Here is a 15,080-nt window from a genome sequence, read left to right on the forward strand (position 1 = left end):
TATCTTATATCCTTAAATATTGGTTGAGTCATTTTTTGAATTCATACAAGTCTTAGATCTGAAGATAATCTAACCCTAAATGATGATCGAGATAATTTTTGAATCTGGACTCGACTCTAGACTCGATTAAATATAATGTATATATATTTTTGATAAAGTATTCTTATTATTACTTATTATTATGGATATGTAATTTAACATATAAAATAATGAATAAATTACCGACATCCCCTGAGTTTTAGTGAAATTACACAAATCACCCATCACTTTTCTACACCTACACAAACCTCCCATATTTTTAAACTTTCATTACATTGATCACCCTCTGCATAAGAAATAATTGTAATCTTATAAACAAAAAATGTGATAAATGCAATTAAGTTAAACAAAACATGATATATTGTGGAGACACGTCCAAATAATATACGAGATATATGAGTCAATATTTCTTTATTATTTTTGGTTCGTTACACTATATTATAAGAGCTATTTAAACAATATTTCTTTAGAATTGTTGATGCATTTTGTAACAAAAAATAATAAAGATACATTGATTTGTATATTATTTAGACTTGTCTACACAATATATCATGTTTTGTTTAACTTAATTGCATTTATCACATTTTTGTTTAAAAGATTACACTTATTTCTTATGCCGGGGTGATCAATGTAATGAAAATTAAAAAATAGGGGAGGTTTGTGTAGGTGTAGAAAAGTGAGGGGTGGTTTGTGTAATTTCACTAAAATTCATGGGGTATCTGTGTAATTTACTCTAAAATAATATATGTATATATATTTTTAATCATGTATATAATGAAAAGATTATATAATCAATTATACTTTACGACGAAAGAGATGTCATTACTTTGTACATAATTGAATAGAAATACAGACAAACATGATGACTGAGTAATCATGGAACGGGTTGCGCTGAATCATGTTTGTCCCTTACCCGACCTTAAATATTGATTGGGTCTAATTTTTGAACCCGAACTCGACCCTAGACCCAATGAAATCTAACTCTATTCGGACTCGATCATGATCATGCCATATCGGGTGAACGGGTAGGGCCGGGTCCTACTCACCTCTAGTGGATACTTGATTAGTATTTAAGTTAAAAATTCAATACTCGAGTATTTTCTGACAAATTACAAGTAGTGGTACCAATAAGGCGTTGATTTAGTGGTATAAGATTGTATTGGATCCAATGTTGTAAAACTCAAGCCAGATGTCAAATTAGGAGAAGTCTCGTATTAGGCTTAACCAGTTTAAACGGTTAAACCGACATGTCTGATCTGATGATTCCATACATAATTAGTAATTTTTATCTATAATTATACAGTTATATATAAATTATATATAAATGTAAAACTTTATATAATTAATAATTATGTATAATTATATTAAAATAATATTTCTTCATCTTTTTTGGACCATAGTAAAACAAAATATTAGAACAGTGTTCTATTTTTTTTTAAGTGAATCGTATAGTTTACGTCCCGGGTTAATCCGGTTTAATGGGTTTAACACAGTCGGACCAAATTTTTTCCAGTTCAAAGTGGTTTAACTCTCATTCGGTTAAAACTGCAAACCATAGCCATTTTCAAGCCCGACCAGCGGTCGAACCGTCCATTCCGGTCCAGTTCTCATAACACCGACCGGATCCCTAAATTGACCAAAAAGTCAAACGTCGATTCCTAGAAGCAACACTTATTGGGATGAGCAATCATATATTCTGAAAGGGATTAATTCATTATTAATAGAGTAATGGAATATGTTTAGTTAAACAAAAAATAAGTAATGGTAAAGAGATAGAAGATGTCTTCCCCCAGTTATATAACCATGCATAATTTTTTATTTATTCTAAAAGCAAAATTTTAAAATCGGAGTTCAAAACACAAATCTTATAATATATTTAAAGTTTGGTGTGTCATAGAGAAAATTTCAACATTGTAGTAATGATCATGGGTAATCATGATATAATGTTGTAAAACCCTATTGAAAATTTAGGTATAGTACTATATTAAAGGAAGATGGAACAATTTCTTAGGGTGAGAGATGTTGGAATGGTCAGTCATCCAAGATTAATGCTTTCTTAGCCATAAAGTAAGGAATATAAGTCTAACTCCCCTCCAGACAATCCAATACTATATTATAAGGGGAAATGATATTTACAATCCCAACATGGTAATGGAATCTCTAAAGAGGATCCAAATTCAATGAATATATTAGTTATACAAAAAAAATTAATAAGGAGAAATTAATTAGTAGAGACCATTTTTCCTTCCTTATCTTCCTTCTTAATGAATGTAATCGACAAAAACTATGATGTGCCTACTTTTTTACAACATTCACCCATACCATCTTCAAGTTTCCCACTAAAGTTTGGATGATTTTTGAGAAAGAATACACATGGTTACAATACCAACTTTAATCTGGAATATTAATTGTATGCAGTTCATCACTATTTACATTGTAAGGAATATGATATTGGATATGCAGTTCATCATTGTTATGCATAGGATGATAGGATGTGTAATATGAATGAGAAATCATTTTCTTTTATTTGTGTAGCTCGCAACAATTCTGAATGGCACAAAATAATCTTTACTGGTTGAGTCACGATCAAGTCGCTCTCTTTAAGAAGTTTCGTGGTACTGCTAAAATTGTACAAGCAAACTATCAATCACATTGTCTCCAAGATAAAACAATCTAATTCTCTATTATAAGATGCCTTACTGCACTGTAAGAATCACTCTCGAATAAACCCACAATATGGCTACTAGTGTCAATTCTCGATTTCCACAATTTGGCTACTTGTGCCAATTCTTTTCCCACAATATTGACTATCAGTGTTAATTCTCGAAATTCTTACTTTGGTTGCATGTGTCAATTCTCAAGTGTCACAGAAAAAAAAAAGGGAAGAAGGTTGCCGGAAATGCATCGGCGGAGTATTAGGAGGGAGAAGGTTGCCGGAAATGCATCGACGGAGTATTAGGGGGGAGAAAGAAAAGTTGATAGGTAAACGCCTTCGACTTGTGGTGCAAGTTATAATGAGGGGAGGAGGCCTGTATTTATAGCTTGAGGCCTCCAATGGATCCCCATCTGACGGGGTTACATGATCTGATAATTGGAAAAACAAATCATGCGGATCATAATCTCTTGGCCGAGATCCTCTCCCCTCACTCTCCATTCTCCAACCGTGATGACTATGTCAAACACGTGTGGCATGCGTGTGCTGACTTGGTCAACACACGGTCCAAACCCAAATATCCCAAAAATAATAAAATAAATAAATGTTTATTTAAATAGAATATTGGGCCCAAGCCCAAGCCCGAACTCGACCCAAGCTGAGTCGGCCAGACGGCGACGAAGGAGGTTGTGGTGATGGAGCGCACGCATGTGTGTGTGGAGGATTTTGTTTGTGTGAGTCCTCACCCACCCACAAAACCTATTATACTCCTTGGGGCACACTCCAAGGATGAAACTTAAGGCTTATCAAGCCTTTGAACTTCCCTCCTCCAAGCAATGTGGGACTTGGGGAGTTTTTTCATTTCACATCTCCAAAAATCTTCATTAATGGTCTCTTTAATATGCATTTAAATCACTTTAAAACTCATCATTTTTTCAAAAAATTCCAAAAATCCCCCACTTGAAATTAAAAAACGATTTCCGAGAATTTCTATGCTCGCAATAAGATTGTGCATAAAGAAAGGTGTCATGCGACTTGAACCTTTGCATAGTGAATAAGATCCAGATTTTACTAGAGTGACTCGTAGTCTTGAACTCTATTGTCAGCGTCAACCCACGCACAACTTTTTCAAAGGGGTATTTTGTAAAGTGCGTTCGTTAATGGTCATGCACGTCTATCCTAGTATAGTGAGCGCTCTAGAAATTTATGCCCCAAAATTTCATAGGAAGCATCTCCCACTTCTACATTCACATAGGTGAGTCTATCAAGAGTACTCTTGTAGCCTAGGTACTCCACTCCAATTGGAGTATAGATCTCGTTAAGAGTTTTAACTCATCCTTACATATGTTGCAGGAATCATGCTTCTCATAATTTTATAGCATGTTCATTCTCATATCACTTCACAACTTGTTATTACCCATTGAACATATTTCTTGGGATCTCTAGTCAGTTAGGTTGGGTTACCATCATGAGTGATCCTCATTCTTAGGTCAATAGTCCTATATTCTTAGAAGTATAGTGGACTTTCTCTCTAGCTAGTCCTTTCGTCAAAAGATCTACTAAATTATTTCAGTGCGTACAAGATCCACTCTAACAGCTCATGTAGAGAGTAACTCTCTAATGGAGCTATGCTTATGACGAATTTGCTGTTTCTTACCGTTATAAAAGTGGTTATCTATTTTGCAATAGCTATGGTACTATCACAATGTATCAACACAACTAGAATTGGGTTTTCCCATAGAGAAATATCTGCAAGCAAGCTTCTCAACCAGCTTGCTTCTTCACTAGTTGTTGCTAGTACTATCATCTCAGCTTCCATAGTGGATTGAGCCAAAATAGTCTCTCTTTGACTTTCAAGAAACAGCCCCATTGACTATGCTAAATATATAGCCACGGGTTGCTTTGGAATCATCTGAAAGAGTGTTTCAATCAACATCGCGAATCCTTCTAAGGCAGTTGGAAACCTTCGGTAATGTAATTCAAGGTTCATTGTTTTCTTAATGTAGCTCATTATCCTTTCTATAGCATGTCAATGCTCCATACTAGGTCTACTGGTAAACCTGCATAATAACCCCACAACATAGGCAATATCGGGTCTAGTGCAATTAGTGACATACCGAAGGCTGCCAATGATGCTAACATACTCAGCTTGCCTTACACCTTCATCAGTGTTCTTAAAAAGTTTTACATTTGGATCATATGGTGTGCTAGCAGGTTTACAGTCAAAGTATTTATATTTCTTTAAGATCTTTTCCATATAGTGATATTGATCCAAAGAAATTCCTTCTTTTGACCTAGTAATTTTTTACCAACGATTACACTTGCCTCTCCAAGGTCTTTCATATCAAAGTTGTTACACAACAATGATTTCACATTATTCACAACATCAATGTTGGAACCAAATATGAGTAGGTCATCCACATAGAGACATATGATAGTGCAAATGTCATTTTCTATTTTGTAATAAATGCATTTGTCACTTTCATCCACCTTAAACTCATTCAAGACCATTAAGTTGTTAAACTTTTCATTCCACTGTTTAGGTGTTTGCTTAAGACCATACAACGACTTATCTAACTTGCAAACCTTATTTTTTTGCCCATGTATTACAAAACCTTCAGGTTGGTCCATATAGATTTCTTCTTCCAAATCACAATTTAAAAAAGCAGTCTTAACATCCATTTGATGTACTAATAAATTATGTATCACGTCGATTAATATTAGTATTTTAATTGATGTTATTCTAGTAATAGGTGAAAATGTGTCGAAGAAATCTACATTCTCTCTTTGCCTGAAACCTTTAGGTACAAGTCGTGCCTTGTATTTATCCATTGTACCATCAGGTTTCAGTTTCTTTTTCAATATCCACTTACAACCATTGGGTTTGCAACTAGGAGGCAAGCCAGCTAAATTCCAGGTCTTATTAGACTCTAGAGAATCCATCTCATCATTTATAGTCTCTTGTCACAAATCAGCATCCAAAAAAGTCAAAGCTTCTTGGAGGGTTGATGGATCTTCTTCGAATGTATAGACCATATAATCGGGTCCATATTCTCTAGTAGTCCTTATTCTCTTACTTCTTGTAAGTTCTATTTCTAACTCATCGTTATTGTCATTATTGCTAATCATAGGTATGTGACTAGTTGTTGTGCCCCCACTATTCCTCAATTTAAAAGGGAATTTCATTTCATTGAAGTCTACATCATTAGACTCAATGATCACTTTTGCCTTAAGCTCATACAACATGTATGCCGTGTTGTTTACAACATACCCAATGAATACACATTCATAGGCTCTACTTGCGAGTTTGACTCTCTTGGGACCTAGTATCCGGACAAAGGCCAGACAATCCCAAGTTCTCAAATAAGACAAGTTTGATTGTCTATTCTTAAAAATTTCTTATGGTGAAATTTTGCTTTTAGCCTTGGGGACTCTATTTAGCACATAGCATACAATTAATAAAATTTTACCCCACCAAGAGGGTGCTGCATCAGAACTCAACATAATAGCTACAACTAATTCAGTTAGAGAACTATTCTTTCTTTCAGCTTTACCATTCACTTAAGGTGAATATGGTGCAATTGTTTCATGAATAATGTCATTTAATTTATAAAAATCATTAAACATGTTAGAGTCATACTCAATGTCTCTATCACTTCCGAGTTTCTTTACTTTCTTGTTGAATTGATTTTCAATTTCAGTTACATATAACTTAAATATGTCAAGTGCTTCACTTTTATTTTACATGAGATATATATAAGTAAAATCAGAATAGTCATCAATAAAAGTAATAAAATAGCATTCACCATTTCTAGTTAACGTTCCATCTAATTTCCACATATCTGAGTGTATTAAATCTAAAGGCTCAGATTCTTGCATTATTGATTTATGTGGTTTTTTTGAAATTTTTGCTTGACTGCATGATTCACAAATTTCAAAATCCCTTTTAGATAACTTTGGAATTAAACCTAAGCTACTCAAATTTGAAACTGCACATTCATTAATATGACAGAGTCTAGAATTCCAAATATTAAAATCACACAACATGTAAACAAAACCATAAATTTTATTAATAGAAACATCAACATTTAATTTAAACATGTCATCAGTGGCGTACTCTTTCCCAACAAATACCTAATTCCTAGTAAAAGTATACAAGTCAGCTCCTATAATATGAGCAAAACCAACCTTATTAAGAAGAAAACTGTAAACTAGATTCTTCCTCATCTCTGGAGTGTGCATCACATCTTTGAGAATCAGAATCTTCCAGATGTAAACTTCAAATCCACATTACCAGTTCCAACAACAACAATGGTGTGGAAATCGCCCAACATCAACTTCTTGTCATCAGCATCCGTGTATGTTTTGAACATAGCACAGTCATAGAAAACATGGTGGGATGCACCAATATCTACTCACCACCCATCAATTCTTCCAAATATAGTGACCTCACTGCGGTTCTGATTCTTGAAGTTAGTGCCATAAGGCTTCAGAACCACACTTGAGAATTTCTTCTTAGTGCTATCATTGGAGACAATCAGCACCGCATCTTTCTGATCTTGCTTACGAGCCTCTTCTTCAATACGAAGACGAGTGATTAGAAATTTTCCAAAGAGATTTCTTTGGTCTTATGCCTTAGAAGGTTTTTGAAGCCCTTCCAGTTATGAGGCAGCTTGTCAATTATGACAATCACTTGATATTGCTCATCTAAGGGCATACCCTTAGAAATGATCTCATGAGCAATTTTATGAATATTGTGGGACTAGGACTCTAGTGATTTATCATCAGTTATCTAATACCTGAGGTAGCGACAAACATCATACTTCTTAGTCCTAGCTTCTTCAGTATCATATTTTTCTCAAGCGCATACCAAATTAATTTGGTAGACTTGTATGGGCTATAGTAATCGTAGAGATCATTAGACAACTCATTCAAAATGAAGTTCTTACATAAGTAATCACTTTCATTCCATAGAGCTATTTCAATTGCCATTTTATCCCTTTCCTCTTTTTTAGCCTCATTTGACACCACTAGGATGTCGGTTTTCAGAACGTGGGCAACATTTCTCATAGTGAGGAAAAATTCCATCTTATGTTGTCGATGTTTGAAATTTGACCCGTCGAACCAAAATGGCTTGTTCAGGTCATAGTTGTTTGGTCCAGTAATATTTTCTACGAATGTCATTGCAGTAGAAACGTCTTTAAAATGTTGTTTGTGTAGCTCGCAACAATTCTGAATGGCATGAAATAATCCTTACTGACTGAGTCACGACCATGTTGCTCTCTTTAAGAAATTTCATGGTACTACTAAAATTGTGCAAGCAGACTATCAACCACGTCGTCCTCAAGATAAAACAACTCAGTTCTCTATTATACGATGTCTTACTGCACTGTAAGAATCGCTCTCGAATACACCATAATATGACTACTTGTGTCAATTCTTTCCCACAATACTGACTACCAGTGTCAGTTCTCGAAACTCCCACTTTGGTTGCCTGTGCCAATTCTCAAGTGTCACAGAAAGAAAGGGGGGAAAGATTGTCGGAAATGTGTCAGTAGAGTATTGGGGGGAGAAAGAAAAGTTGATATGTAAACGCCTTCAAATTGTAGTGCGAGTTATAATGAGGGGAGGAGGTTTCTATTTATAGCCTGAGGTCTCCAACAGCTCCCCCATCCGACGGGGCTACATGATCTGACGGTTGGAAAAACTGATCACGCGGATCGTAATCTCTTGGACGAGGTCCTCTCTCCTCACTCTCCATTCTCCAATCGTATTGACTACGTCAAACACGTGTGGCATGCGTGTATTGACTTGGTCAACATACAGTCCAAGCCCAAATAGCCCAAAAATAATAAAATAAATAAATCTTTATTTAAAAAGAATGTAGGCCAAAGCCCGACCCGACGTAGCTGGACGACGACGGTGGAGGTGGTGGTGTGTGCATGTGTGTATGAAGGGTTTTGGTTGTGTGAGTCCTCACCCACCCACAAAACTCATTGTACCCCTTGGGGCACACCTCAATGATGAAACTTAAGGCTTATAAAGCCTTTAAACTTCACTCCTCCAATCAATGTGGAACTTGAGGATTTTTTTTTCATTTCACATCCCCAATAATCACATTAATGACATATTTAATATGTATTTAAGCCACATTAAAACTCATCATTTTTTCAACAAATTCCAACAGTTACATTCAATATAGAACATTTCAATAGAATAACAACATAATTGCATTAAGGTAAGCATAATTAGTTGGATTCCAATGAAAAGATGTATAGAAAAATGTATTTGGGTTGATGTCTCATAGTCCTAGGGTTTGAGAGAAGGAAAGTGTTCTCCATTGGTCGATTCTTCTCTCTCAGTTCTTCGTTTGAGTATAATCCAATCTTCTATCAATAATAAATTCCAATTCAAGTTTTGTTTCTTAATTATTTATCTTCTTTATCTTAACGTATTAGTGTCTCCCTTGTAGCTTTTGAAACTCATTCCACAATTTTTTAGAGAAACAAAACATAGGCACTAACGATCTATGAATTTTATATACTATTATTCTATTATTAATTATTCATATTTAATCATCATTGAATTTTCAAAATAATACAAATGAGTGGTGAATAATATATTTACTATATAAATTTTTATTATTACATTTTTTATGTTATTCTATAAGCGTATTAGAAAACCAATTTCTTTGAACCCACAATGTGTTATCTAGTATATAAGGTCCCGCTAGATCCTTAAGATAATCAAAAGGTCAAGAGTTCAATTATTGGGAGCGGCACTTATTAGGAGGGGCAGCCACAAATCCCGAAATGGATTAGTTTCTTACCCAAAAAGGTGGGAGAATACCTTTGGCAATACAAAAAAAAATCAATTTGCTTGGAAGTATATTAGATTATTCTCTATCATTACTAGCACTCAATTTTCAATATTGCAACTTAACTTGTTTCACATGGTTCATCATCATTCCTTTTTATCCTCCTTCCAAGTATTGTGTGGAGGAACTTTGGCATATGGATTAAATATCATCAATATTTGTTTCTTGCTTGTACATAGAAAATCTCCCCTTAATCTTAGGATCATCTTTGTTTCACGGATGATCTTTTGTAATGTTCAAATTATGTAGATACGTTTAGTATTACCCATATTCATGTTTACCATCAACAAACAACTTTAAATGAACATCTTTACTCTTCACTTTCTCAAACATAAATGTTCTTTCCATAATTAAAAACATCATTGAACCTGAAATTTTAACATCCCCTATAGTCTATCCATTCTGGAATCTTGGTTAGGAGCATCACAATTTCTAATTTATTTATTGCTTTGTTTACCTATCACACTCATAAAGAAGAAACAAAAAATGAAATGCTTCAATGTAAATTCCATTTATGTTTTATTCATCAAAGAAAAAATGCTTATGTGATTGTTGATGAAATGAGAAAAGGTAGTAAACTTGAGACCAAATCATTAGCGAAATAATACTTAAACCTTCATATGCTCTATAATCTTTTCATTTGCTTGTTCAAGAATTATGATCTTTGGCTCAGAAACATTTCCTTATATTTGAGAATAATTTGTGTATTCATATGAAGGAAGCTTAATTCGTCGAATCTAACTTTTGATTTTATGATTTATCAACAACTCCGAATTGGATTACTTTCTCCTCAACAAAAAAGTTATTGGGCATAACATGCTTCAGTAGTTAAGGAATTGCAGTGTGTTACATCTACTTTCTGAACACTTGATGGCAGGTCTTGAATACCCTCAATCTTCACACAATAACTCACACAAATACTTGGCAAGCAATTAAAATCTTGAATGCATGTTGAGAATGATAAAAAATGGATAGACCATGCATTTATGGGTTTGTTTGGGAGTTGGATTTTGGTGGGGGAAGAAGGGAAATGGAAGACTTGGGACCATGAAATACATTTGTGAGATGACTCCCAAGCCTTCCATTTTCCTTTCTTTCCCTTCAAAATCTAACTCCCAAACTAACCCTAAGTCTTTCACGTTTGGAAAACTCTGCACTTCTGAAATGCAATGTCTCCAAATGGCTTCTTTGGATCCTTCTAAATGGTTCCCTGAATTAAGAACATCCTCATATTGTAGTTTAACAAAATTTGGAAACGTAGATATGTTAATTGTTAAATGTTGGGATCTCTTACAACTTGTCTAGTCTACATGGTTAAGCCTAGTAAGATTACAAAAGGAATGTGGAAGCTCCTTAATAGCAAATTCATTCTTATTATTTTCCAATGGCTTATCCATGTTTCTAATTATGTGATAGAAGCTATCAAGCATGATATCGATATGAGTATAGATAGACCTGTCAAGACGGGCTATCCGGATTCGAGCTATCCGGACGGGTTCGGGATATCCGGACGGGTTCGGGATATCCGGACGGGTTCGGGTTAGCCCACTTTTCATTCAGACATAAGCAAGTCGGACTAAAAAGCATGGTTAGATTTTAGTCTCTAAAATTGTAGCCCAAGCTTGCCTAAAGCGGGCTACGGTATATGGTGGACTGGCCTATATAATGTTTTATCAAAAAATTTAAATAACACCTCCATCAAACTTTCTCCTTTTCTGCCCCCTCCACGGGATATGCCTTATGGTCAAACTTTCTCTTTTTCTGCCCCCTCCACCATCATCAAGTAGCATAACACCTATATCATTATTTTTAGTAGTCTTATTGCATTTGTCAACATGACGAATTAAATGTGAAGTTTCATTCTTAGTTGAATAACTCAAAGTTTTTTACATCCTAAACACCTAGCCTTTTCTTTCCCATCTACAATACCAGTTTTTCAAAGTATCTCCATGCACCCGAGGTTAGGACCTTACCACTTTTCGATTCTGGTTGAGAGGTTGGAGGTATACCCATTTTCTGTTCTGATTGAGAAGCATTTGTACTCTTTTTTTCATGTGCATTTCCACTATTATTTTGTGTAACTCCGACCAATGTTTCTAATATCTCACAATCATCAAGACTGGAATATTGACTTGTAAAGATGAAAAAACAAACGAATAACAATGTAAGTCAAAATTTTAATACAAAATGGAAAATTAAAAATGTAATAACAACAATAAAAGAGAAAATAGTGAAAAAACCTCCATTGGACAAGTGAAAATGTTTCTAACTTAAAAGCTCTTTATCCAACTTCAGTATTAAAATATTATAATTTAGATGTTGTGTAATTGTTTGACATACTTGAACATCTAGAGTATAATTTAGATGATGTTGCAATGAAGTAGAGCACTTCCTAGTTATTTAATTGTGTTGTTATTCAGTAGAGCTCATTGTTGATGAATTAGCCAACAAATATGCTGGAAAAATTGCATACTACAAGCTTAGCACTGATGTCAATCCAAGTATAGCTACAAAGTGTGACATTAGAAGCATACAAACAGTTCTTTTCTTCAAAAAATGGAGAGAAAAAAGAAAGCATAACTAGTGTAGTTGTCAAGTCAACTTTCAGCAACAATGGATAAATATATTGACATATGATGTAAGAAAAATTTGTAAAATATTGGTATTTGTATTGTGCAAGAAATGACATGAGTTGAATCGTTGAGAATGAGAATAGAAACAATACTTTTTAATTTTATTTCATTCTCTTCCATGCCTAGAAGGCTAATGCTAGTGTTTTGTTTATAAAGTTATGGACCATCTTTCCATCTTCATCTAGATTCAAATACTTACAATAATATTGTGTACTCATTTTTAATAAACTAACTCCTAACTATGTAATTGTTTGACATACTTGAGCATCATTTTTGTCTCAAGTATACTATTTAAATATTTATGTAACTATTAATTAAATCATGGCTATAAAATAAACCTCACTGGAAGCTTCTTAACACTGAATCATGTAAAGTGAAAATGGAACATCATCGATATCATACCTTGAACATAGATGGAAGGTCAAATGGGTAGGCGATATGCGACTGTGATGTTGAGAGTTGAGATGTTGAGAATTGAGTTTTTAGAATTAGAATATAAACAATGCAACACTATTAGGATGGGGAAATGGGAAGAAAGTCAAATAGGCAAAGAGGATGAGGAAAAAATATGATCGACCAATCAAAAGAGTCTAACAAGATATCATTTTATCCACAAGAGTAAATTTTGGCCTGAACCCGGATTTATTGTGGCCTGGTATGATCGAGCTAAAATGTCAAGTTTAAGCAAAATGCTTGAAATTTAGTACTCAAGCCCTATTTCTTTTCGGGCTTTGGCGGGCTGGCTCGCTATACCCAACCCATTTTGACAGGTCTAAGTATAGGGTATGATACAATGCGTATATAATACATTGATACAAATATTTTTGAAAGTTCAGGATACGATATATTTGGATACTTTGCATATAAAATATGCCCATAAAATACATATTGTCATAAAAATTCATTGTTTAGTGCCCATAAATAGAAATAGTATTAATCCCATATAATTCATGATCAATATTATGCAGAAGCATTTCTTCTTCCTTCTCTATGCAATACACTAGCTTTATCTTTTTTATCTCAATACAATTTCACTTGATAGATTAAATTTTATATTTCTCTCTTCTATTTAACTAATTGTATGTTATGTTTATATCTTTTTTCCTCCATCCTTAACTGCTTTTGATTTTGTATATTGTTTGGGGTCTAGGTGGTATTAGTGAAATATTTTTATAGTATTAAGGATTATCTGAAAAATATCTGATTTATAATTTATTCATTTTATTAAATGGTACTATGAATACGTAGATGAAATATCAGAGAATATCAATATCACATATGAATATGGTAAAAATATTGAAGTATCGACACTTCATAGTCGGGAAATACACTTTTCAACATTGTTCAAATTATATGGTATATGGAGATCATGGATGCGCACCATATAGGACTATGACAATAGATTGTTTGAGACCAAGTTGGATTGGTTAAGTGTTGGCACTAACCAATTGTGATGGTGGAGAAATTCAACAACAATAACTTTGACACATGTAACTCCCAAATTAAGTTCTATTTGCTCGGGCAAGACCTTTGGAGTGTTGTTGGTGGCATAGAGACAACTACACCAACAAACGAGGAAGACAAAAGGGATTGGAAAATTAAAGTTAGGAAGACAATGTATGTGTTGTTCGTTGTCATTGAGGATGAGTTCTTGAAGAGAATCAAGGACTTGACAACACCCAAAGAGATATGGAATACCTTAGCGATATTGTTCGCTAGGAAGAGCGATGCTAAGTTGCAGCTGCTGAAGAACAAGTTTTTGTCTCCCAAACAATAAGACATGAAGGTAAGTCACTACTTTACTAAAGTAAAATCTATTTTACAACGAAGTTTCAAAACTAGATCTAAAAGGAGCACTTTTTGAAGCAAGGAAGAAAAGAAACATTATTTTGGAATAAAAAATCCAAAATATAGTGTTGGAGAGCATTCAATGATGGGCCAAGGAACCCACTTTGATAGAGTTGGAGAGCATATTGGAGAATATAAAAGTTTTAGATATTCAAATGTCTAAAGTTTATATTAACGAATAAGATAAAACACTTTTTAGCAAAAAGGATGCACCTATAGAAAACAAAGCCCTTGTGAAGTTTAGTAGCAAGAGAGAATACTTAAAGAGATGACAAGGTTTGGAGGGGATAGAACAAAGTTTGCAAAGGAAATGCTAACATGAAGGAGGTCCATAACGAGGAGGAGCTAAACAACTCCATTACCTAAACTATCCATAGAGCATAAGTATCACACGAAGAATGGCAAATGTTACCATTGCATAAGCATGAGTCATTTTGCCAAAAAACGTTGGTTCAAGAAGGTTGAAGGAAATGTAGTCATATTCGGCTATAAAAGAAAGTGAAGAAGAATGTAACCTTGAAGTATCAGCTGTAATTAAAGAATAAAAGATTATTGAAGACTCTTCCAAAAATAGGAGTTAACAAGTTTGTGTTGCACACAACTAAAGGAATATGTTCTTATTACATTTATACTGATTAATTAGTCAATTATAAGTATGGTTGGATTGTTGATTTTCGTTGTTCCAACCATATGAAAGGTGATGATAAGAAATTATCAAGCAAGAAAGAATATAGAAAAAATAAGTGGTGCTAATCGATGACAACATTGTGTTGTCGATTACACATGTTGATTAGACAAAAGTAGTTCCTCATCATATTTCTTATTCATTACATATCCAAAATGTATATCATGTACAAGAGATGAAGATGAATTTATTGTCTATGTCATAGCTTATAGCTTCAGGAAATTATGAAATGGTTGGATTGAATGATGTCAAGGTTTACATGAATTTGAAGTCGTTTGGGACACTGATCCTGAAAGGAATAAAACTTGAGTTAGTATATGTAACGTCAGTAGACCAACATACGTA

This window comes from Lupinus angustifolius, chromosome LG04 (genome assembly GCF_001865875.1).
Source record: "Lupinus angustifolius cultivar Tanjil chromosome LG04, LupAngTanjil_v1.0, whole genome shotgun sequence".
Lineage (NCBI taxonomy): Eukaryota > Viridiplantae > Streptophyta > Magnoliopsida > Fabales > Fabaceae > Lupinus > Lupinus angustifolius.